The sequence below is a fragment of the Saccopteryx bilineata genome, chromosome 9, assembly GCF_036850765.1.
Source record: "Saccopteryx bilineata isolate mSacBil1 chromosome 9, mSacBil1_pri_phased_curated, whole genome shotgun sequence".
Classification (NCBI taxonomy): domain Eukaryota; kingdom Metazoa; phylum Chordata; class Mammalia; order Chiroptera; family Emballonuridae; genus Saccopteryx; species Saccopteryx bilineata.
Window position 1 is genome coordinate 43,115,771 of NC_089498.1, and position 26,798 is coordinate 43,142,568.

The 26,798-nt window shown below is 42.5% G+C and overlaps 1 protein-coding gene across 1 annotated transcript in view; it reads right to left on the reverse strand.

Moving 5' to 3' along the window:
* Window positions 1-26,798, reverse strand: part of ZNF565 (zinc finger protein 565) — a 47,958-nt gene that overhangs the window by 18,015 nt on the left and 3,145 nt on the right. Inside the window, exon 2 of the mRNA XM_066242205.1 lies at window positions 2,324-2,374. The gene's annotated coding sequence lies outside the window, so the exon portion shown is untranslated. The remainder of the gene's footprint in view (window positions 1-2,323; window positions 2,375-26,798) is intronic.

The following is a 26,798-nucleotide window of genomic DNA, read 5'->3' on the forward strand; positions in this document are numbered from 1 at the left end:
GCTCCTTTACTAGGTAGTCATAGAGCTTCCTTTTCCCCTCCATGAAAGTTTTGCTTAAATTTCATTTCTGTTACCAAACTATTAAAATATTACCCATTGCCATCTCTCTAGCTTTCCCTGCTTTGTTCTTTTATAGCTCTCAGTGCTACTAAATATTGTATAGTGCATTTGCACGTCAATTATTGACCTTTCCCACTAAACTTAAATGCAGGGATCTTGTTGGTTTTTTTCATTATTAATTCCTCAAAACATAAAACTGCATGGGAGGCATCAAACGCTGCAATAAATGCACAAAATCACAATGAAAACCTTAAGATTTTACGATAGTAGAAATTTCTCAGCTTCCTTTTTGTGGTCATACTAAAAGCCAAAAAGAAATTCTAACTTGATAAAATATTTAATGTATAAATTAAATAACTGTAAAAGTATTTCAGATAAATATAATGTATATATATTTTTTAGACACATGATATAAAAGGCAGAAAAACATAAAGATATATATTTGAGACTAAGAAATTCTACCCCTAAATACTAAAATCAAAATGAAAAGGCAAACGATAAAACAGAAAAAAATAACTCACAAGTCTGAAAAACAACAAAACCCCTTCATACATAGTGCCTTTAAAATTGAATTTTCAGAAAAAAAAGCAGTAATTTTAGATAAACGAGCAAAGGCTATGCATAGGCAGTTCACTAAATAATAAAGTGGTTCAATCTATCAAAAGTTTTTAAACTTCAGTAATAAAAAAAAATGCACTAGGCCCTGGCTGGTTGGCTCAGTGGTAGAGCGTCGACCTGGCATGCAGGAGTCCCGGGTTCGATTCCCAGCCAGGGCACACAGGAGAAGTGGATCACCCCTCCCCCTCTCCTTCCTCTCTGTCTCTCTCTTCCCCTCCTGCAGCCAAGGCTCCACTGGAGCAAAGTTGGCCCGGGCACTGAGGATGGCTCCATGGCCTCTGCCTCAGGCGCTAGAATGGCTCTGGTTGCAACAGAGCAATGCCCCAGATGGGCAGAGCATCGCCCCCTGGTGGGCATGCCGGGTGGATCCCGGTCGGGCGCATGTGGGAGTCTGATTGCCTCCCCATTTCCAACTTCAGAAAAAATCCAAAAAAAAATGTATTAAAGCAAAAAGAAAATACCATTTTGTAGTTATCAATTTGGCAAACATTTAAAAGACTGATGACACTCCACAATAACATGACATGAAGAAATGGACACACACAGTAGGCTGCAGCTAGTATAAACTTCCAAAGAGACAATGTTAGTAGAAATTAGACCATTTAGATCAGGGGTCCCCAAACTGCAGCCCACCGGCCGCATGTGGCCCCAAGGCCATTTATCTGGCCCCCGCCACACTTCCGGAAGGGGCATCTCTTTCATTGGTGGTCAGTGAGAGGAGCATAGTTCCCACTGAAATACTGGTCAGTTTGTTGATTTAAATTTACTTGTTCTTTATTTTAAATATTGTATTTGTTCCCGTTTTGTTTTTTGACTTTAAAATAAGATATGTGCAGTGTGCATAGGGATTTGTTCATAGTTTTTTTTATAGTCCGGACTTCAACGGTCTGAGGGACAGTTAACTGGCGCCCTGTGTAAAAAGTTTGGGGACCCCTGACTTAGATGTTCTGATGAAGCAATTCCATACCTGAGACTTTATCCAAAAGATCTGTGTGAGGTATATGCTGGAAGCCCTCAAATTGTTGACAATGGGAACAACTTGGAGAGAACTTAAATAGCCTACCAAAGAGGATTGATTTAAATACACTGTGTATTACTGTATCCATATGATGGAAACATTGTTGTCATAAAAAGAATGATACATATTTTTGCTGATATTAAGATGTTAAAAGTAACAATGTTGAATGAATAATGTAGGTAATAAAACTATGTATGTGTAATGAAAACCTATTTTTAAAGAAAAAAATGTATATATATGTATATGCATATATGTATGCATAAAAGGACTGATAAGCTTTTCAACTGATTTTTAAATTTGTCTATAAGTGTGTAATTATGGGGGATCTTTGCTTTTTTTTTCTTTATTTCTAATTTTTTCTATAAGCATATATTTTATAATCAAATAATAAAATTAATCCCTTCCTCCTCAATGGGGGGATATGTTATAAAAGTATGAATGAGTGGTTCATAAGTGACGAGGCAGATGACTTTGGGGACTTGTATGCTGAAGGAGCTTGGTTTTCTCCATAGTGTTAGAGCCCCTGAGGGGAATATTCTCAAATAATAACTCAAAGCGCCTAACTTCCTACAGAGGAGGTGACCTTTCATATGAAAGGCTTCCTGATTTCTTAGTGTCCACACTCACCTGTGCACAGGTCTCCTGTTAACCCTCTCTCCACAGTTCAGGAAGGCCTTGCTACAAAATAAATAAACAAATAAATAAATAAAAATAAAAAATCACACCTAATTTACAGAAGCAACTTCATATACATATAGAAAAAGAAATGGGTTTTAGCCAGTAGATATTACTAATGTTTCATCACCATTATCCAGTTTTCCTCTCCTTTGGCCACACAGAGGACACTTTTCAGCCCCTTATAGTTAGGCAGGGCCATAAACTGATTTTGGCACAGGAGGCCAGTTCACTGTCCCTCAGACCGTTGGAGGGCCGCCACATACAGTGCTCCTCTCACTGACCACCAATGAAAGAGGTGCCCCTTCTGGAAGTGCGGCAGGGGCCGGATAAATGGCCTCAGGGGCCACATGCAGCCCGCGGGACATAGTTTGGGGACGCCTGGACTAGGAGCTGAGGGGATGTGTGTCACTTCAGTCTGAGGTACTGGAAAGACCACACAGTTCCCTAATCTTTCTATTTCCTGAAGTAGCGGCAAAGGAGGCTGTGTGTTTCAGGTGGTACAGCTATAGGTTGGTGGATGGAGTCTCTTTTGGTCTGGGACCCTGTCTATGCTGGCTCAAACTGGACACGTAACATGAACAAGAAATAAAAAAAAAATTACTGTGTAAGCCATTGAGATTTGGGGGTTGTTTGCTAATAGAGCATAACAGCTTGTCCTACCTAATACATTAATTCAGTTATACTCTGACTATATAAAAATTCAGACTCAGGCCCTGGCCGGTTGGCTCAGTGGTAGAGCGTCAGCCTGGCGTGCAGGAGTCCTGGGTTTGATTCCTGGCCAGGCAGGGCACACAGGAGAAGCGCCCATCTGCTTCTCCACCCCTCCCCCCTCCTCCCTCTCTGACTCTCTCTTCCCCTCCCGCAGCCAAGGCTCCATTGGAGCAAAGTTGGCCCGGGTGCTGAGGATGGCGCTATGGCCTCTGCCTCAGACGCTAGAATGGTTCTGGTTGCAACAGAGCAACGCCCCAGATGGGCAGAGCATCGCCCCCTGGTGGGCATGCCGGGTGGATCCCGGTTGGGCGCATGCAGGAGTCTGACTACCTCCCTGTTTCCAACTTCAGAAAAATACCAAAAATAAAAATAAAAAAAATTCAGACTCAGAGCCTTGGTCAATACGAGAAAAAACAATAAAACAATGGCCCTGGCCGGTTGGCTTAGTGGTGGAGTGTTGGCCCGGCATGTGAATGTCCCAGGTTCAATGGATCTAGCTGCAATGGAGCAACAGCCCCAGATAGTTAGAGCATCGCCCCCTAGTGGGCTTGACAGATGGATCCCAGTTGGGGCGAATACAGGAGTCTGTCTCCCCTCCCCTCACTAAAATAAAAATAAAGAAATAAAGAAAAAAGAGGAAGCTACAGAAATAACAGAGCAAAGCTGTCCATTTCCAACTTCTATTATATCTCAACTTCTATTACATCTCAAAGGGATTTTTCACAAACACACAATGTGAAACAAAAGGCCCTAAAAAGGCAGATTAGGAGTTATGAGACAAATTGATCTGGACCTAACAAAACCATGCACTTCTCAATTGCTAACATCAGATCTTTTTACAAAAAAATTAAAATCTTTGTACAAATCCTTCTGAGCAAAGTCTGGCCATTTATACATCATCTAGTAAAGCTCAAAGCTACCTCTCTAGATTTTTCCTATCTCTAAATTGACAGACATTCTTACTCTTCAGAGACCACGGGTCCTACATCACACAGGGCTTGGGCTGGGGACTGGGAGAAGTTGCCAGACATTAAAGTATAGGTAGCTCCACCTATTCCTGAAAGAACAATGTTTCTGAGTGAAACCTCTAACCAGAACCCTTTTCCCCAATATTTATAATGTGAAAAATATAATAAATCAAATATTAACACAAGACCCTCACATGATTTCCTAAAACATAATTAAACACAACAAAATACCTCCATATAAGTAATAAACTATTATATTTGGATGAAAATTTCTTAAAAAACATCACTTCCTGATCACCAAACAATATTAGTTATTAACAGCTGGTTGCTTTGTGTATAATAACATGACCTTTCTTAACAGCACAAAGAGCTGCACACCTCTTTCATTGATATGCCAACCTATAAATTATCAAAATACTTACCTAACTTTGATGTTTTACTAATTGTATTTCTGACATAATTTAAAACTTTTCCTGTATGTCATATTTTTAAATGTATTGATTTATAGATATAAACATAAAATTTTCCAGTGTACACATTAACCAAAAATCAATATAGAGCTATGGAGATTCTTTGGCAATGTTTAGTATTCTGAGTCAGACAACATCACGTTAAATAAAAGATTTCTATAAAACAGCAATTCTGAGTATTTAAAATGTTCAAGATATGATTAGTGGGAAAAAGCAGATTATAAAACAACTGAGCATCATGTGGTCATATTTATAAAATACATGTATATATCAATACAGAGACAAATCAGACCAAAAATGTTGGGAAGTTTCATCCTTAAAGATTTCTTTGGTTATGCTGGATTGTGAGCTTCAATTTTCTTAGTTTCGTTTAAGTATATTTTTTAATAACCATGCATAGTTTTTTTAAAATATTTTTTTATTTGTTGATTTTACAGAGGAGGGAGAGAGTAGGGGAATGAGAAGTATGAACCTAGTTGCCTCACTTTAGTTGTTCAGTCTACGGCCATACCACCCTGAACGCGCCCGATCTCGTCTGATCTCGGAAGCTAAGCAAGGTCGGGCCTGGTTAGTACTTGGATGGGAGACACTTTAGTTGTTCATTGATTGCTTGTAGTACGTGCTTTGACCTGGCTAGCCCAGGGCATACGAACCAGCGACCTCAGCATTCCAGGTTGATGCTTTATCCACTGCGTCACCACAGGCCCCATAAATTAATTTTTAAATGTGTGCTTTTAAATTCTGTAAATATAAGCTACTCCTCTTAAATAGAAGATGAAAAAGAAAATACATACTTTTTTTAGACAGTGTTCCTTTCGACATGAAATAATAGCTCAGGATATCCTAAAGACAGTTGTATTTTTAAAGGTTTTTGTTGCTTTTGTTGTTTTTGTCTCATCAGCTTCCAATAGTTGAAAACTTTTTGATTTGGTAACTAGATTCATATGTACTGGAGTCCTGCCTAGAAAAGAACTAGTAAAAGGCACTTGGCTATGTCCTCTGTATAGTGATGCTGCTCTTCAGCCCTTCTTGCCAGATGGGTTTATTATGTTTCTGCACCTGCCTTATTTGCCTAATGTTCTCCAAACAGCTACAGAATCATCATCCTCTATCCACTGCTCATACTTTGCATTTCTGATAACCAGAAAGAAAACTTCAGGGGACAGAGGTAATTCAAGGAAATGAATGCATCTCCACAAAGTTCTTATGACATCAGTTGACTTGACTATGACAGATATGACAAGAGCTACTCTGGTCATATAAATATCTCCCTCTTAGAAAGTCCACAGCATACTGTCAGGCTAAATTAGTGCCCTTTATCATCTTTTATTTTGGACATTTGTATACAAGTTTTATTTCCTGTATAACATTATTTGGAATTTAAAACTAGTGACTGTGACTTCTTAAAAGTATTTTGTGTCTCTGATTTTTAGTAGATTTTGCATATTTGCAAATTCTTAATAAATATCTAATGCCTGACCCCAAGGAATTCATTATGAAAACTCAATAAGTTATATGCACAGGAACACTTTTGGAACTATTTCACAATTAAAATATAGAAATGAAAATATTCTTTAGTAAGCAGTAAAATGAATACATTAAGGTGCATCTCAATAATGAAATACTATACAGTGACTTTAAAATGTAACAGTACCGCCCTGGCCGGTTGGCTCAGCGGTAGAGCGTCGGCCTAGCGTGCGGAGGACCCGGGTTCGATTCCCGGCCAGGGCACACAGGAGAAGCGCCCATTTGCTTCTCCACCCCTCCGCTGTGCTTTCCTCTCTGTCTCTCTCTTCCCCTCCCGCAGCCAAGGCTCCATTGGAGCAAAGATGGCCCAGGCGCTGGGGATGGCTCTGTGGCCTCTTCCTCAGGCGCTAGAGTGGCTCTGGTCGCAACATGGCGACGCCCAGGATGGGCAGAGCATCGCCCCCTGGTGGGCAGAGCATCGCCCCTGGTGGGCGTGCCAGGTGGATCCCGGTCGGGCGCATGCGGGAGTCTGTCTGACTGTCTCTCCCTGTTTCCAGCTTCAGAAAAGTCAAAAAAATAAAATGTAACAGTACCACAGTCAATGAATTATTAAATGAGGCAGGCAGCTTACAGAATTTATAAAGTGACACCAGAGTGATGTCAGCAGCATGGCTGCATGAGAGGGTCTCCAGCTTTCTGTCCTTGAAATTACAAGTTGAACAACTCTAATTTAGCAAAGGATCCCCTGCTCACACAAACATGTCTGAGAGATAATATCTGAAGGTGGGCATATCCCAGCGAATAGGGGAGGTTGGAGGGCGGAAGGACAGAGAGGGGTGCCACAGACCTGCAGCGTGGAACGTACTGAAGCTCCAGAAAATTCAGAAGCAGGGAAGGAGCTGGGTTACAGCGTACACACTCTGCAGGCCTAGGGAGCAGAGGGGTAAAATCAACATTCCTGCCTGAGTATTCAGCACATGCTGCAGCTGAACCCAGTGACAGGCAGAGAATATAAAGGTGTGGCAGCTGTGGTTCAGTGGCTGCCATTACCAGGCAAAAAACAAAGCCGGAAGGCACTGCTGTCTCCTCCTCCCTCCCAGAGAAGTGGTCCCAGCAGACCCTGTAGCTGCTAAGTGTAAGATTACAGCACACACTCTCTTGGCAGCCCTGAGGACTAGAGAAGCAGAAACATTTCTCCCTGAGTGGCAGATGCATACGGCAGCTAAACCCATTGGCAGGGCCAAAGACACAGAGGTGTGTCAACTGAAGTCTGGTAGCCACCATTACTGGGAGGAGAACAAGGCCACAAATGCAGGAACAGGCCCAAAATGCCCCCGGCCATCGCAGTGGAGCTCAGAGGAGCCACCTGGGACACCTCAGAGAGAACAGCACTGCTGGTGGCATCTAGTTGCAGGAGGCAGCACTGGGGATCTCAGGAGCCCCATCACCCACCACATTTCTCCAGCAGGGTGGAGCCCTGAGACCGAGACAACCTGGTGACCGAGGAGACACCTATCTTCCCAAGGAAATAGGGCATTTTTCACAGCACAGACACCACCACCCTAGAGATCCCAGGAGCCCCAGCAGTGCAAGTATGAGAAAAATAAAACTTGCACCACTTACTGGAAAAACAAAAGAGCGACTTTACTTACCAACCTCCTAAAATAGTGAAGTGTCAAATATGTTTTTAAAAAGCAGATTTCATTCCCATAAAAGCAGAGACATAATCCATCAAATATGTGCAATCAAGGTAACAAGGTAGCTCAGAAAGATAATGAAGATGCTCCAGAAAATAAACTTAAGACATGGAAATGTGATTTAAAGACAGAGAATACAAGATTGCAGTTCTGAAAAGGATTCAGCTAAATACAAGAAAACTCAGGCAGTTTAATGAACTCACAAATAAGGTCAATGAACAAAATGAGTACTTTATCAAAAAAATTATTGAAACTACACAAATAAATCAAATTCTGGAACTGAAGAACTCAATAAAACAGATAAAGAATGAACTAGCAAGTTTAGGAAACAGCAGACCAGAGAGAGAAAAGAATCAGTGATCTCAAAGATAGAGATCTAGAAATGACTCAGAGGAAGAAGTGAGAGAGTTTAGAGTAAAAAAAGAAAAAACTCTAGGAGAAATGACTCCATCAGAAAGAGTAATATAAAAATAATGGGGGAATTGTGCACCTGAAGCCTATATAATTTTAACCAGTGTCACCCCAATAAATTCAATTAACAACAACAAAAAAGAAACAACAACAACAAAAAAGAATACTGGGTAGGTCCTGGTGGGTAGCTCAGTTTGTTAGCGCATCAACCCGCATGTCAAGGTTGCATGTTTGACTCCTGGTCGGGGCACATACAAGAGTCAACCAATGAATACATAAATAAGTGGAACAACAAATCAATCTCTCTCTCGTTTTCTCTATAATTGATAAATTAAAAAATAAAAATATAAAAAAGAATAATGCATATACCAGAAAAAGAGAGAAAGAAGGGAACAGAGAGCCTATTCAAACATATAACCAATGAGAACTTCCCAAACCGATGAGAAGAACTGGATCCTAGAATCCAAGAGGCTGACAGAAGACCTAATTATCTCAAGCCAAAAAAGGCTTTCTCCAAGGTGCATTGCATTAAAACTGTCAAAAATTAATGACAAAGAAAGAATTATCAAGACAGCCAGGGAGAAGAAGACAGTAATCTAAAAAGGAAATCCCATTAGATCATAGGGTTTTTCAGTAGAAACTCTATAAAATCTAAGAAAGAGTGAATTCAAATATTCAAATTACTGAAAGACTGAAATCTTGGCCAAGTATAATTTATCCAGCAAAGTTATCCTTGTTATCAAATCTTGTTCATCAAACCATACTGTGAAAATTATAAGATATCAATAAATGCTACATGAGCCAAAATATCTACAAATAATTATGTAGGGGCCATTGCTCATGAATCAACAAATCACAATCCACTAAAAGATGTAGACCTATGTAACCAGAACTCCCGGGTGCAGAAATAGTGAAAATAATAAACTGAACAATTTTACAGTAAAAAATGAGTATCAGAAAATTGGTTGTATCAAACATTAAAATATACTAGAAAACTTCTATAATTAAAGCTGGGTGGTAGTAGTGCAGAAACAAACAGACCAGTGGAATAGAAGGCTTGTAAATCAATCAGGTATAAATACATATGGAGATTTAGTATATAATAGAGATGGTGACTTCTCAAATTACTGAGGCAAAGATAAAGCTTTATTTAAATTTTTTATAAAGATTTTATTTATTCATTATAGGGGGGGGAGACAGAGAGAGAGAAAGAGAGAGAGAGAAGGGGGGAGGAGCAGAAAGCATCAACTTGCATATGTGCCTTGACCAGGCAAGCCCAGGGTTTTAAACCGGCAACCTCAGCGTTTCCAGGTTGGCACTTTATCCACTGCACCACAACAGGTCAGGCAAGATAAAGCTTTTAATAAGTGGTGCTTGGAAAACTGTGTAGCCATTTGGAAAGTATAAAATTAAATTCATATGTTATACCAAATACACAATTAAATTCCAATGGACAAGGGGTCGAAATGTAAAAGATGAAACAATACAAGTATTAAAAAAAAAAACACAGGTAAATTCCCCTTTAATCCTGGAGTTAAGAAAGACTTTCAAAATCAGAAGCAATAAAAGAAAATATTGGTAAGTCTGACTGGTGGCTCAGTGGATAGAGCGTTGGCCCAGCATATGGACATTCTGGGTTTGATTCCCGGTCAGGCACACAGAGAAGCGACCATTTGTTTCTCTCCCACTCCTTCTTCCTTTTCTCTCCCTGTTCCCCTCCTGCAGCCAGTGAGTCTATTGGTTCGAGCGTGGCCCAGGGTGCTGAGAATAGCTTGGTTGGTCCCAGGGTGTCAGCCTCAGGTGCTAAAAATAGCCCAGTACTCGAGCATCCAAGGTCCCAGATGGGGATGCCAGGTGTGGATCCCAGTCAGGGCGTATGTGGGAGCCTGCCTCACTATCTCCCCTCCTCTCACCTTAAAAAAATTTTTTTAAATTACATGACAAAAATACCATAAAGTCAATAGGGTGATGAAAAATTATTTGAGTTTGGGTGAAGGACACATAACACAATCAGCAGTTCAAATGCTATAGAGATGTTCATCTGAAATCTATGTACTCTTACTGATCAATGTCACCATATTAAATTTAATTTCAAAATAAAAAGTCAAAGGCAACTGACAAACTGAGAGAAAATATTTGGACCACACACCACAGATGAAGGGCTACTACTCCTAATGTTTAAAGTTTTTTTTGTTTTTGTTTTTGTTTTTTTACAGAGAGAGAGAGAGAGAGAAAGGGATAGACAGGGACAGACAGACAGGGAGAGAGATGAGAATCATCAATCATCAGTTTTCCGTTGCGACACCTTAGTTGTTCATTGATTGCTTCTCATATGTGCCTTGACTGTGGGCCTTCAGCAGACTGAGTAACCCCTTGCTCGAACCAGCAACCTTGGGTCCAAGCTGGTGAGCTTTGCTCAAGCTGGCAATCTCGGGGTCTCGAACCTGTTTCTTCCACATCTCCGTCTGACGCTCTATACCCACTGTGCCACCGCCTGGCCAGGCAAAAAATCTTAACATTGAGACAAAGTACCAAAAAACCTGAAATAAAAATAAGAAAATGACACAATTTATAAAAAAGGTATAGAAATGGCCCTTAAGCACATATAAAAAAAGATGTGCATCAACATAGTACTGGAAATCCTAGCCAGAGTAATTAGACAAGGAAAATAAATAAAAGACATCCAAATTAGAAAGGGAAAAGTAAAATTATCCCTGTTTCAGATGACATGATCTTATATGCAGAAAACCTCAGACATGCCACAAAAAACTGTTATAATAAACAAATTCAGCTAAGTTTTGGATACAAAATCAACACAGATCAGTTGCATTTCTTTGTTTTTTAAATTTTTTTTAAAGATTTTATTTATTCAATTTTCAGAGAGGAGAGAGAGAGAGAGAGAGAGAAAGAGAGAGAGAGAGAGAAAGGGGAGGAGCAGGAAGCATCAACTCCCATATATGTCTTGACCAGGCAAGCCCGGGGTATCGAACAGGTGACCTCAGCGTTCCAGGTCGACGCTTTATCCCACTGTGCCACCACAGGTCAGGCTGTTTTTTAAATTTATTGATTGATTTTAGCGAGACAAGAAGGGAAAGAGAGAGAGAGAGACAGGAACATAAACCCGTCTGTATGTGTCTTGAATGGGGGATCAAACTGACAACCTGTGTGCTCTGGGATGATGCTCTAACCAACCGAGCTATCTGGTCAGGGCCACACCAGTTGCATTTCTTTTTTTTTTTTTTTAATTTTTATTTATTCATTTTAGAGAGGAGAGAGAGAGAGACAGAGAGAGAAGAGAGAGAGACAGGGGGGAGGAGCTGGAAGCATCAACTCCCATATGTGCCCTGACCAGGCAAGCCCAGGGTTTCGAACCGGCCCAGGGTTTCATTTCCAGGTCGACGCTTTATCCACTGCGCCACCACAGGTCAGGCCAGTTGCATTTCTATACACTGACAAAAATAATTCCATTTATGATACTGTAGTATCAAAAAGAAAACAATAGTTAGGAATAAACTTAACCAAGAAAGAAAAAGACTAAACATTAAAAACTACAACACATCGCCTGACCTGTGGTGGCGCAGTGGATAAAGCGTCGACCTGGAAATGCTGAGGTCGCCGGTTCAAAACCCTGGGCTTGCCTGGTCAAGGCACATATGGGAGTTGATGCTTCCAGCTCCTCCCCCCTTCTCTCTCTCTCTGTCTCTCCTCTCTCTCTTTCTCTCTTCTGTCTCTCCCTCTCCTCTCTAAAATGAATAAATAAATAAAAAAAAATTAAAAAAAAAAACTACAACACATCACTGAAAGAAAAGAAAGAATGCATGTAAATGTAAAGACATTCTGTGTTCAAGAATTGAAAGACTTGCCTGACCTGTGGTGGTGCAGTGGATAAAGTGTTAATTTGGAATGCTGAGATTGCCAGTTCAAATCCCTGGGCTTGCCGGGTCAAGGCCCATACATAAAGTGACCACCTTTTTTACAATAAAAAGGAGGACAAAGACCACCTTTTTTACAATAAAAAGGAGGACAAAAATAAATTGAAGAAAACAATATCGTAAATTGTAAAGCCAGTAGCCACGGCCAACATCACAGCCGCCTGGCCCGTACAGGTTTGCACTGGATTCGGACAGATGGTAATGAAACAACGGAGCCAAGAACTGGGTGGGCCATTAGCTTTAATCCTAGCTTGCACCTTGAGGCCAAGAAATACACACAGTGGGAAAACACCTCCCTTTCCATTCAGCGCTCCCAAAGCCACTGACTTATCCGAGTTTCCTAGAATCAAAGGGTTCTACCTCACCAAACTTATTCACCCCTGTTCCCCGTCTCCTTCTCTCTGCACAAACTGGCTTCTCCTTCAGCACTCCGCCATCTTGGCTGCTTCTCCTCTCCTCCACATGGCCTTTCTCTGCTCTCCTCTCTAATGTTAATCTCAGGAACTGAGAGAGAGCAAGTTCCTAGTCTGCCCCATTTTATAGTGTAGAAATCAAAACCTTTAATCCAATATACAAACAAGGAAGTCTTTGATACAAAATTACTTAGGGTGGGAAAGGCATTGATCGAATACGGACATTTACAGATTAGTCTTCCAATATCAAAAAGGAGGACATGTAGGAGGACACTTTTCACAAAACTAAGCTTTAGGGCAGGGGTCCCCAAACTTTTTACACAGGAGGCCAGTTCACTGTCCCTCAGACCCTTGGAGGGCCGGACTATTAAAAAACTATGAACAAATCCCTATATGCACACTGCACTTATCTTATTTTTTTTTTAAATAAATTTAATTACTTGGGGTGCGGAGGACCCGGGTTCAATTCCCGGCCAGGGCACACAGGAGAAGCGCCCATTTGCTTCTCCACCCCTCCGCCATGCCTTCCTCTCTGTCTCTCTCTTCCCCTCCCGCAGCCGAGGCTCCATTGGAGCAAAGATGGCCCGGGCGCTGGGGATGGCTCCTTGGCCTCTGCCCCAGGTGCTAGAGTGGCTCTGGTCGCAATATGGCGACGCCCAGGATGGGCAGAGCATCGCCCCCTGGTGGGCAGAGCGTCGCCCCTGGTGGGCGTACCGGGTGGATCCCGGTCGGGCGCATGCGGGAGTCTGTCTGACTGTCTCTCCCTGTTTCCAGCTTCAGAAAAATGCAAAAAAAAAAAAATGCAAAAAAAAAAAAAAAAATTAATTACTTGGGGACAGGGGCCCCTCCCCACGATCCGCAAATGGCAGGGCTGGGAGTAGGAAGGGAGAGCCTGCGAAGAGGGTGGTCTCGGGGCCTCAGAGACCAGCTCCGTGCGGGAGCCGAGAGGGTTCTGGGACCACAGAGGCCTGATCGCCCAGCGCTGGATCTGTCCAAGAGGAACTGAGCCCGGGACCTACAGTGTCTGCGCCACCAGGGGCTTCCCGCCGGAAGCGAAAGGGCACAGGTTGGCTGCCTCCTTCTGCCCTCTGACCGCCCCCCAACCAGAGCTGCACTTATCTTATTTTAAAGTAAAAAAACAAAACAGGAACAAATACAATATATAAAATAAAGAACAAGTAAATTTAAATCAACAAACTGACCAGTATTTCATGCAGGTCCAGGGAACTATGGACCTGCTTTTGGCTAATGAGATGGTCAATGTCAGGTTCCATATTTGTCACTGCTAGCTGTAACAAGTGATATGATGTGCTTCCGGAGCCGTGATGTGTGCGTCCTGCGTCACCGGAAGTACTGCTGTACGTGAGAGACGCCTCGCTTTGCGGTGCTGCCACATACAGTAGTACTCCAGGAGCACAGGATGTGGATGTGCGGATCTCACTGACCACAAATGAAAGAGGTGCCCCTTCCGGAAGTGTGGCAGGGGCTGGATAAATGGCCTCAGGGGGCCGCATGCAGACCATGGGGCTGTAGTTTGGGGACCCCTGCCTTAGGGTATTAACAACCCTGCCTGCTTACAGCCTGTCCTCCACACCCAATGCAAACTATAAGCGAGCAAACCTATATATCATATTTACAACTTATTTGACCAACATAAATAAGAGACATTTTATTCATTGCAACAATAATACACTATAATATGATAAATGCATAATAAAACCATTTGTAATATTTTATATTGTAATTATGCTTACATGCCTATTAATTTTTAATAATTATAAGAAAAAAGTTATCTAAATGAGTACTTTTCCACTGAATGAATATTTTTTGTCAATGTATCATCTTGTAACAATATATTGGAAATATCTGAACAAGAAATATCCTTCATATTGAATTTGATGTGAATTGTGCTTACCTGTCTGATTGAATATTCCATGAGAAAGAAATAATTGTGAGTCTACGATGTCGTATGTGCCGTGTTATGTTTCAGTAAGAAGTACATGAAGCCATCTGTGCACTCGGCATATTGTGTGCTCTCTCAAGGTCTCCCGTGCACTGAGCACTTGCATCTCATAATTGCGTCTCGCTGCACTGTACTAATCCTTGATGAATCATCATGTCAAATACAGATACGTCACATCACATGCAATGGATCGACTATGCATCGATCGAATACGGACATTTACAGATTAGTCTTCCAATATCAAAAAGGTGGACATGTAGGAGGACACTTTTCACAAAAGAAGGACTGTCCTCCCTAAAGGAGGACAACTGGTCATCTTACACATACAGGAAGCCATGACTATGAGTAAACGCTTCCTGCTTCTTCCTCCTCTTTGGCCCTCTCTCTCTTTCTCTCTCTCTCCCCCTCTCCAAAAAAATCAATAAATAAAATCTAAAAAAAAAATGTTGAAAGACTTTAGAGGCAGGCTGGTATGAACTGAATGTATCTCCCTCACCTCTACCCCCATTTATGTTAAAACCCTAACCCTTAATGTCATTGTATTTGGAGATAGTATCTTTGCAAAAGTAATTAAGGTTAAATAAGGTCATAATAGGACACAACAGAATTAGTGTCCCATAAGAAGGGATAGCAGAGATCTCACTCTCTTTCACCACCATGTGAGGACTCAGCAAGAAGGAAAAACCTCACCATAATTCAACTCTGCTGGCACCCTGATCTCAGACTTCCAGTCTCTGTAATTGTCAGAAAATAAATTTTTGTTGTTTGAGCCACCCAGTCTATGGTATTTTGTTATGGTAGCCTGAGCTGACCAAGATAGATGTTAATACTACATCAAATGATATATATATATTCAATGCAATCCTTACCAAAACTCCAACGATATTTTTTGCAGACATAGAAAATTCAGCCTGACCAAGCGGTGGCGCAGTGGATAGAGCGTCGGACTGGGATGCAGAGGACCCAGGTTCAAGACCTCGAGGTCGCCAACTTGAGCGCGGGCTCATCTGGTTTGAGCAAGGCTCACCAGTTTGAGCCCAAGGTTGCTGGCTTGAACAAGGGGTCGCTTGGTTGGCTATAGCCCCCACCCCCAATCAAAGCACATATGAGAAAGCAATCAATGAGCAACTAACGTGCTGCAACAAAGAATTGATGTTTCTTATCTCTCTCCCTTCCTGTCTGTCCCTATCTGTCCCTCTCTCTGACTCTGTCTCTGTCACATAAAAAATGGCTTAAAGAAAAGAAAAAGAAAACTTCATCCTAAATTTCATATAGAATCTCAATGAATCCTTTTTTTTCTTTCTTCTTTTTTTTTTTTATCTTAGGTGAGAGGAGGGGATAGTGAGACAGACTCCCACATGCACCCTGACTGGGATTCACCCAGCAACCACAGTACTTGGGCCGATGTTTGAGACTCGTGCTATTTTTAGCAACTGAGGCTGACGCGCTGGGACCAAATGAGCTATCTTCAGCACTCGGGCCACACTTGAACCAATGGAGCCACTGGCTGCAGGAGGGAAAGAGGGAGAGGAGGGGTAGAGGAAGTGGGAGAGAAGCAGATGGTTGCTTCTCTTATGTGCCCTGAATGGGAATGGAAGTCGGGACGTCCATACGCTGGGCTGATACTCTATCCAGGTTGTGGATAGAGTCACACATTGAGGCCCACCAGTAAGGGCCTCAATGAACCTTGAATAGGCAAAACAACCTTGAAAAAGAACAAAGTTGAAGGTCTCATACTTCCTGATTTTAAAACTTACTACAAAGCTACCGTAATGAAAACAGTGTGATATTGACAAAAGACCAGCTTTCTAGACTAATATACTATAATAGAAACCCTCATATATATGGTCAAATGGCTTCCAACAAGGGAGCCAAGATTATTCAATGGGGGAAAGGACAGTTTTTCCACTGATGGTGTTGTGAAAACTGGGTATCTACATGCAAAAGAATAAAGTTGGTCTTTTACCTAATTATCACATAAAAAACAGCTCAGGCCCTGGCCGGTTGGCTCAGCGGTAGAGCGTCGGCCTGGTGTGCGGGGGACCCGGGTTCGATTCCCGGCCAGGGCACATAGGAGAAGTGCCTATTTGCTTCTCCACCCCCACCCCCTCCTTCCTCTCTGTCTCTCTTTTCCCCTCCCGCAGCCAAGGCTCCATTGGAGCAAAGATGGCCCGGGCGCTGGGGATGGCTCCTTGTCCTCTGCCCCAGGCACTAGAGTGGCTCTAGTCTCGGCAGAGCGACGCCCCAGAGGGGCAGAGCGTCGCCCCTGGTGGGCGTGCCGGGTGGATCCCAGCCGGGCGCATGAGGGAGTCTATCTGACTGTCTCTCCCCGTTTCCAGCTTCAGAAAATTTAAAATTTAGAAAAAGAATTTAGAATAAAAAACAAACAAACAAACAAACAAAAAAAACCAGCTCAAAACAGATGAAACATCCAACAGTAAGAGCTAATACTATGGGCCCTGGCCGGTTGGCTCAGCGGTAGAGCGTCAGCCTGGCGTGCGGGGAACCCGGGTTCAATTCCCGGCCAGGGCACATAGGAGAAGCACCCATTTGCTTCTCCACCCCCCCTCCTTCCTCTCTGTCTCTCTCTTCCCCGCCCCGCAGCCGGGGCTCCATTGGAGCAAAGATGGCCTGGGCGCTGGGGATGGCTCCTTGGCCTCTGCCCCAGGCGCTAGAGTGGCTCTGGTCTCAGCAGAGTGATGCCCCAGAGGGGCAGAGCATCGCCCCCTGGTGGGCAGAGCGTTGCCCCTGGTGGGCGTGCCGGGTGGATCCCGGTCGGGCGCATGTGGGAGTCTGTCTGGCTGTCTCTCCCCATTTCCAGCTTCAGAAAAATACAAAAAAAAAAAAAAAAAAGAGTTAATACTATGAAACTCTTAGAAGAAAACAGAAATAGCTTCATCACACTGTACTTAGCAATGATTTCTTGGATGTGACAACAAAAGCACAGGCAAAAAGGCAAAAGAAAAATAGGTATGTATGGACTTCATCAAAATTAAAAACTCTTATGCCTCAAAAGACACTATTAATAGAGTGAAAAGGCAATCCATGGAATGGGAAGAAATATTTATAAACCACATATCTCGTAAGGGATTGATATTCAAAATATATAAACACTCCAACAACTCAACAACAAAAAAACAACCCAATTAATTAAAAACAGGCGAAGGATATTTCTCCAAAGATATACACATGGCCAACAAGCATAAGAAAGGATGACCAACCTCACTATTAGGGATATCTAAATCAAAATCACGATGAGCTACCATTTCATACTTAGTAGGTCAGCTATTATTTAAAAAACAAACAAACAAAAACCAGAAAATAAGTGTTGGCAAGGATGTCGGAGAAACTGGAACCCTTGTGCATTGCTGATCGGAATATAAAATGGTGCAGCAGCTGTGGAAAATGGTACGATTCCTCAAAAAATTAAACACAGAAATACCATGTGATCCAGCAAGTTCACTTCTGGGTATATACTCAAAAGAAGTGAAAGCAGAGACTCAAACAGATATTTGTACACCCATGTTCATAACCATATTATTCACAAGGGCCAAAAGATGAAAGCAACCAGTTTCATTGATAGATGAATGGATAAACGTGTGTGTGTGTGTGTGTGTGTGTGTGTATCAGGGGGTAGTCAACCTTTTTATACCTACTGTTCACCGGTTCCACAGTAATGGTGGTTTATAAAGTAGAGAAGTAACTTTACTTTATAAAATTTATAAAGCAGAGTTACAGCAAATTAAAGCATATAATAATAATTACTTCCCAAGTACTTTGTGTAGGATTTTCACTAAGTTTGGCAGAATAAATCTTTATAAAACAACTTACTATAGTTAAATCTATCTTTTTATTTATACTTTGGTTGCTCCACTACCACCCACCATGAAAGCTGGAACGCCCACTAGTGGGCGGTAGGGACCAGGTTGACTACCACTGATATATACACACACAACTGAGTATTATTCAGACTTAAAAAAGAAGGAGATTCTGACACATGCTTCAACATGGATAAATCTTTTTTATTGATAGAGAGTCAGAGAGAGGGACAGATAGGATACTCTGTCTCTGTCTCTCTCTCTCAGGCCTCACTAACAAACAGGCCAGAAGGAAAAAAACCCTTCTCTGGCAAACAACAGCAAAAACGGCCCCTCTCAATGATGGCAGGCAATTCACAATCTACAATCTGACGCCCTGAGGGCTAGCACCTGCAGACTTACCTAGACTTTACACATGTGGTGCTGCCCATACTCATGCACCAATCAGGGAAAGTACAAGTGAGCAAGCCTAATATGATACATTTGTTTGCCCAACAGGTGCACAAAATTAAAGTACTAAAAAAATCTTCCAGTCAAAATGGCAGTGTAGGTAAATGCAATACTGTAACCCTACCACAACCATACCAAAATTACAATTAAACTACAGAACAACCATCATTCAGAACCACCTGAAATCTAGTTGATTGGAAGTCCTACAACGGAATGAAAGAAGCAATATTAAGAATCGTAGAAGGGGCAGAGATGTGGAACAGGCTGGTCCACACCCATGTGTGGTGGATAAAAATGGGAAGGGGGGCCCTGGCCGGTTGGCTCAGAGGTAGAGCGTCGGCCTGGCGTGTGGGAGTCCCGGGTTCAATTCCCGGCCCAGGCACACAGGAGAAGCACCCATTTGCTTCTCCACCCCTCCCTCTCTCCTTCCTCTATGTCTCTCTCTTCCCCTCCTGCAGCCAAGGCTCCATTGGAACATGAAGATGGCTCCATGGCCTCTGCTTCAGGCGCTAGAATGGCTCTGATTGCAGCAGAGCGACGCCCCAGATGGGCAGAGCATCGCCCCCTGGTGGGCATGCCGGGTGGATCCCAGTCGGGCGCATGCGGGAGTCTGACTGCCTTCCCATTTCCAACTTCAGGAAGAAAAAAAAATTGGAAGGGGTAACTTGGCTGCACAGCCCACCCCGCTAGGATAGAGGGATACCAGCACCACACCAGGACTCCCAGCCTAGAGTTCCAGTGCCAGCAAGAGAAGTCCTCTTAACTTCTAGCTGTAAGGACCAGCAGGGATTATAACTGACTGGGACAGAGGGCTGCTGGAGTCGTCACAGGCAGTTCTTCCTAAGGACCCATGCACAGACTTACTCAGACTCACTTCCTCTGAGCTCCAGTGCTGGGGCAGCAGCTTGAAAGAAATCAGGGACACAAGGGTGTGGAGAAAAAAGGAGCCACATGCTGAACCTGACAAGCTCAGGGAAAGCCTGCATGGTGGCCTTGCAAACTCAGAGACCTAAGGTAACCACAGGGGATGTTCTGAAATTAAAACTTTCTAACTAAAAGCAATTTACATAGGGTAGTCCTGTCCTAGGGAGGTATTTTTCTCTAACAAAGGTCAATGCTTACCTTTTTTTGTGTGGCAGAGACAGAGTCAGAGAGAGGGACAGATAGAAACAGACAGACAGGAACGAAGAGAGATGAGAAACATCAATTCTTCATTGCGATTCCTTGGTTGTTCATTTATTGATTTCTCATTGCGATTCCTTGGTTGTTCATTTATTGATTTCTCATATGTGCCTTGACCTGGGGGGTGACAGCAGACAAAGTGACCCCTTGCTGGAGCCAGCGACCTTGGGCTCAAGCTGGTGGAGCCTTGCTCAAATCAGATGAGCCCGTGCTCAAGCTGGCGACCTCGGGGTCTTGAACCTGGGTCCTCTACAACCCAGTCCGACGCTCTATCCACTGCACCACCGCCTGGTCAGGTGGTCAATGCTAACCTTAATAGAGCCTGTTGTCTTCTGCATTTACAATACCTAATAACATGCCTTTAAAATGTAAGAGTAATCTTTTCCTGCCCACTCAGGGTGCAGCCACCCCACCAGAGCAGAAATCAGAAATCAGAAATCCCTTCATTGTACCAAGTGTTTTTTGGTTTGTTTTTTGTTTTGTTTTTACAGGACAGAGAGAGTCAGAGAGAGGGATAGATAGGAACAGACAGACAGGAACGGAGAGAGATGAGAAGCATCAATCATTAGTTTTTCGTTGCAACACCTTAGTTGTTCACAGATTGCTTTCTCATACGTGCCTTGACCGTGGGCCTTCAGCAGATCGAGTAACCCCTTGCTCAAGCCAGCGACCTTGGGTCCACGCTGGTGAGCCTTGCTCAAACCAGATGAGCCTGCGCTCAAACTGGCGGCCTCAGGGTCTCGAACCTGGTTCCTTCTGAATCCCAGTCCGACGCTCTATCCGTTGCGCCATGGCCTGGTCAGGCCCAAGTTTTTGTTGTTGTTATTGTTGTTTTTTAGTGAGAGAGGCAGGGGGAAGGAAGGAGAGGGAAGGAGGAAGGGAAAGAGGAAGGGAGGGGGGAGAGAGACAGGAACATCAATCAGTTCCTGTGTGTGCCCTGACTGGGGATCAAGCTGGCAACCTCTGTGCTTCAGGACAAAGCTCTTAACTGAGGAGCTATCCAGCCAGGGCACTATCATGTTAATTAACTATGAACTATCTTTTTTTTTTTTTTTTTTTTTTTTATTCATTTTTAGAGAGGAGAGAGAGAGGGAGAGAGAGGAAAAAGACACAGAGAGAGAAGGGGGGAGGAGCTGGAAGCATCAACTCCCATATGTGCCTTGACCAGGCAAGCCCAGAGTTTCGAACCAGCGACCTCAGCATTTCCAGGTTGATGCTTTATCCACTGTGCCACCACAGGTCAGGCCCAACTATGAACTATCTTATTCCTGTCTATGTAAAAGAAGTTTCAGTGTATACATTTTTACTTTTTATCCAATCCCAGAGATTTTGTGGCTTCACTTTCTCTCACCTCCCTAATCTATCACCAACCAAATCAATTTCATGTAACCCCCTTACATCTCTATATAAAATAAGTGGTGAAACCACCATTTTTCCAGAGCACTTTCTCAATCTGTTGAGACTTTGCTTCCTAGCTATTGTCAACAGTTTGGCTCAAAGAAACTCATAAAAAATGGTTACAGGTTTGGAAATTTCTTGCATTGACAAAAGAAAAAGCTAAAGGAATTCAAAACCACAAAACTAGTATTATTTGAAATGTGAAAGGGTCTTCTTTAAAAATAAGATGAAAAAAAAGACAAAAAAACCCATGAAGTATAAAATGGCAATAAATACATATCAACCAACAACTGAATCTAAAGAAACAAGATAAATGCGCAAGCAGAAGAGTAACAGACTCGGATATAGGGAACACTCTGATGGTGCCAGATGGGAGGGGGAGTTGGGGGTATGGGTGAAAAAAGATGAAGTGGTTAAATACGAATTGGTTGTTACAGAATAGTCATGGGGATACAAAATACAGCACTGGGAATATAGCAATATATATATATATATATATATATTTTTTTTTTTTACAGGGACAGAGAAAGAGTCAGATAGGGACAGACACACAGGAATGGAGAGAGATGAGAGGCATCAATCATCAGTTTTTTGTGGCAACACCTTAGTTGTTCATTGATTGCTTTCTCATATGTGCCTTGACCGTGGGCCTTCAGCAGTCCGAGTAACTCCTTGCTGGAGCCAGCGACCTTGAGTCCAAGCTGGTGAGTTTTTTTGCTCAAGCCAGATGAGCCCGCACTCAAGCTGGAGACCTCGGGGTCTCGAACCTGGGTCCTTCCACATCCCAGTCCGATGCTCTATCCACTGCGCAACCGCCTGGTCAGGCTATATATATATATTTTTTAACAGAGACAGAGAGAGAGTCAGAGAGAGAGTCAGAGAGGGATAGATAGGGACAGACAGGAACGGAGAGATGAGAAGCATCAATCATTAGTTTTTCATTGCGCGTTGCGACTTTTTTTTTTCAATTTTTATTTTATTTATTTATTTTAGAGAGGAGAGAGAGAGGGAGAGAGAGAGAGAGGGAGAGAGAGAGAGAGAGAGAAAGAGGAGAGAGAGACAGGGGGAGGAGTTGGAAGCATCAACTCCCATATGTGCCTTGACCAGGCAAGCCCAAGGTTTCGAACCAGCGACCTCAGCATTTCCAGGTCGACGCTTTATCCACTGCGCCGCCACAGGTCAGGCCATCGTTGCGACTTCTTAGTTATTCATTGATTGCTTTCTCATATGTGCCTTGACCGCGGGCCTTCAGCAGACTGAGTAACCCCTTGTTGGAGCAGTGACCCTGGGTCCAAGCTGGTGAGCTTTTGCTCAAGCCAGATGAGTCCGCGCTCAAGCTGAGCTGGCGACCTCAGGGTCTCGAACCTGGGTCCTTCCACATCCCAGTCCAATGCTCTATCCACTGTGCCACCGCCTGGTCAGGCAGCAATAATATTTTAATAACTATGTACGGTGTCAGATGGGTGTGGGATTTATTGAGTTGATCTCTTAGTAAGTCATGTAGTGTCTAATCACTGGAGTGTACAGCTAAAACTAATATAATATTGTATGTATTATATGTCACTGTAACTGAAAAATAAAACATGATTAAAAAAAATAAAGAGAACACATTCAGATGACACAGAGACTAAATGAAGGGGCTTCCAGTGGCCAAATTTGGGGCAATTTGAGCAACAAAATATTAATAATGAATTATAATCTATAGCATAACCACAAATCCAATATATACTTATATAATTTAGTAAACAAGTAAATGGAGAGGGATGGAGAAGGAAAATCTCTAACAGTAGGATTCTAACTAGTAAAGAAGGAATGATGAAAACAAAAAAAATCACCATTTGGCAAATAGCTGGTAATAACATTTTCAGGCAAGAATTATGTATGGATTAAGATTAGCAGGTATGAGCCCTGGCCGGTTGGCTCAGTGGTAGAGCGTCGGCCTGGCGTGCAGAAGTCCCGGGTTCAATTCCCGGCCAGGGCACACAGGAGAAGCGCCCATCTGCTTCTCCACCCCTCCCCCTCTCCTTCCTCTCTGTCTCTCTTTTCCCCTCGCGCAGCCGAGGCTCCATTGGAGCAAAGATGGCCCGGGCGCTGGGGATGGCTCCTTGGCCTCTGCCCCAGGCGCTAGAGTGGCTCTGGTCGTGACAGAGCGACGCCGGGGGGGGGGGGGGGGGGGGGGGGGGGCAGAGCATCGCCCCCTGGTGGGCAGAGCGTCGCCCCTGGTGGGCGTGCCGGGTGGATCCCGGTCGGGCGCATGCGGGAGTCTGTCTGACTGTCTCTCCCCGTTTCCAGCTTCAGAAAAAAAAAAAAGATTAGTAGGTATGAGAAATAGGATATTTATATAGATTTCAAGTATTTCTCCGTAAGACATTAATTATAGTGGGAAAAATAGTGGAGCCACTACTGTAATCAAGTGATTAAAGCTCACACCACTCATTATGAAACAAACTGACTTCATGGGTCTCCTGAAATGATACACTGAGAACACATTACTTCTAGGGTAGTCTTACCTCAAATGCATAATCTGAATTATTCATGAGAAAGAATTAAACCACCTTAATTTGAGGAACATTCTACACTGCAGAATTTACACAATTCTGTGTAAGTTCAGTGTCAAAGTCATGAAAGGCAAAGAAAGATTGAGGAACTGTGTCAGATCAAGAAGACTAAAGATATTTACTAACTGCAACATATGATTGTGGATTAGATCCTTGTCCAGAGAAAGGACAGAAAGGGACATTGATAAAATTTGAGTAAGGTTTATAGATTAGTTATTAATCATATTAATATTAAAAGTATATGCAATTCTATTTTTTTGCAACAGTTTTAAGTCTACCACTAATTTAAAATGAAAAGCTAAAAAAATTTAAAAATAAACATTAGGGCCTTGGCCAGTTGGCTCAAATGGTAGAGCGTCAGCCCAGCATGTGGAAGTCCTGGGTTTGATTCCCGGCCAGGGCACACAGGAGAAGCACTCATCTGCTTCTCCACTCTTCCCCCTCCACAGCCAAGGCTCCATGGGAGCAAAGTTGGCCCAGGCACTGAGAACGGCTCCATGGCCTCCGCCTCTTTGAAAAGGTAAACAAGATCGATGAACTTTTAACCAGACTCACCAAGAAAAAAAGAGAGAGTACTCAAATAAATAAAATTAGAAATGAAGTGGAAAAATAACTGACACAACAGAAATACAAAGGATTGTAAGAAAACACTATGAAGAACTGTATGCCAAAAAATTTGACAACCTAGATGAGATGGACAAATTCCTTGAATCATATAATCTTTTAAAAATCAATCAGGCCTGACCAGGTGGTGGCGCAGTGGATAGAGCATCGGACTGGGATGCAGAAGGACCCAGGTTCGAGACCCCGAGGTCGCCAGCTTGAGCGCGGGCTCATCTGGCTTGAGCAAAGAGCTCACCAGCTTAGACCCAAGGTCGCTGGCTCCAGCAGGGGGTTACTCGGTTTGCTGAAGGCCGGCGGTCAAGGCACATGTGAGAAAGCAATCAATGAACAACTAAGAAGTCGCAACGTGCAAAGAGAAACTGATGATTGATGCTTCTCATCTCTCTCAGTTCCTGTCTGTCTGTCCCTGTCTATCTCTGCCTCTGTAAAAAAAAAAAAAAAAAAAAAAAAAAATTAATCAGGAAGAATCAGAAAACCTAAACAGACCAATTACAACAAATGAGGTCAAAACAGTTATCAAAAAACTCCCAACAAACAAAAGCCTTGGGCCAGATGGCTTCACAAGTGAATTCTACTAAATATTCAGTAAAGAACTAATTCCTGTCCTTCTGAAGCTATTTCAAAAAATGCAAGAGAAAGAAACATTTCCAAGCTCCTTTTATGAGGTGAGCATAATTCTGATTCCAAAACCAGGCAAAGACAACACAAAGAAAGAAAATTATAGGCCAATATCCCTGATAAATTTAGATGCTAAAATCCTCAACAAAATATTAGCAAACCGGATCCAACAATATATGGAAAAAATCATACACCATGATCAAGTGGGATTTATTCTGGGGAGGCAAGGATGGTACAATATTCGTAAATCAATCAATGTGATTCATCACATAAACAAAAGGAAGGAGAAAAACCACACGATATTTTCAACAGATGCAGAAAAAGCATTTAATAAAATCCAGCACCCATTCATGATCAAAACTCTCAGCAAAGTGGGAATACAGGGAACATACCTCAACATGATAAAGGCCATCTATGACAGGCCCACAGCCAACATCATACTCAATGGGCAAAAATTAAAAGCAATCCCCTTAACATCAGGAACAAGGCAGGGGTGCCCCCTTACCCCACTCTTATTCAACATAGTTCTGGAAGTCCTACCCACAACAATCAGACAAGAAGAAGAAATAAAAGGCATCCAAATTGGAAAAAAAGAAGTAAACTATCATTATTTGCAGAAGATAATATATTATATATAGAAAACCCCAAAGTCTCAGTCAAAAAACTACTGGACCTGATAAATGAATTCAGTAAGGTGGCAGGATATAAAATTAATACTCAGAAATCAGAGGCATTTTTATACACCAACAATGAACTGTAAGAAAGAGAAATTAAGGAGACAATCCCCTTTACTATTGCAACCAAAAAAATAAAGTACCTAGGAGTAAATTTAACCAAGGAGATTAATGATTTGTACTCAGAAAATTATAAAACATGGATAAAAGAAATCAAGGAAAATACAAACAAGTGGAAGCATATACCGTGCTCATGGTCAGGAAGAATAAACATCATTAAAATGTCTATATTACCGCCTGACCTGTGGTGGCGTAGTGGATAAAGCTTCGACCTGGAAATGCTGAGGTCGCCGGTTCTAAACCCTGGGCTTGCCCGGTCAAGGCACATATGGGAGTTGATGCTTCCAGCTCCTCCCCCCCTTCTCTCTCTCTGTCTCTCCCTCTCCTCTCTAAAAAAAAAAAAAAAAAGTCTGTATTACCCAAAGCAATTTATAAATTCAATGCAATACCAATGACATACTTCAAAGATATAGAACACATATTCCAAAAATTTATATGGAACCAAAATGAACACGATAGCCTCAGCAATCTTGAAAAGGAAGAATACAGTGGGAGGTATCACACTTCTGGATATCAAGTTATACTACAAAGCCATTGTACTCAAAACAGCCTGGTACGGCAAAAGAACTGGCATATATATCAATGGAACAGAACAGAGAACCCAGAAATAAACCTACACCTTTATGGACAACTGATATTTGACAAAGGAGGTAAGAACATACAATGGAGTAAAGACAGTCTCTTCAACAAATGGTGTTGGGAAACTTGGACAGCTACCTGCAAAATACTGAAACTAGACCACCAACTTACACCATTCACAAAAATAAACTCAAAATGGATAAAAGCGTTAAATATAAGCCGTGAAACCATAAGCACCTTAGAAGAAAACATAGGCAGTAAGCTCTCCAACATCTCTCGCAGCAATATATTTGCTGATTTATCTCCACAGGCAAGTGAAATAAAAGAGGATAAACAAATAGGACTATATCAAACTAAAAAGCTTTTGTACA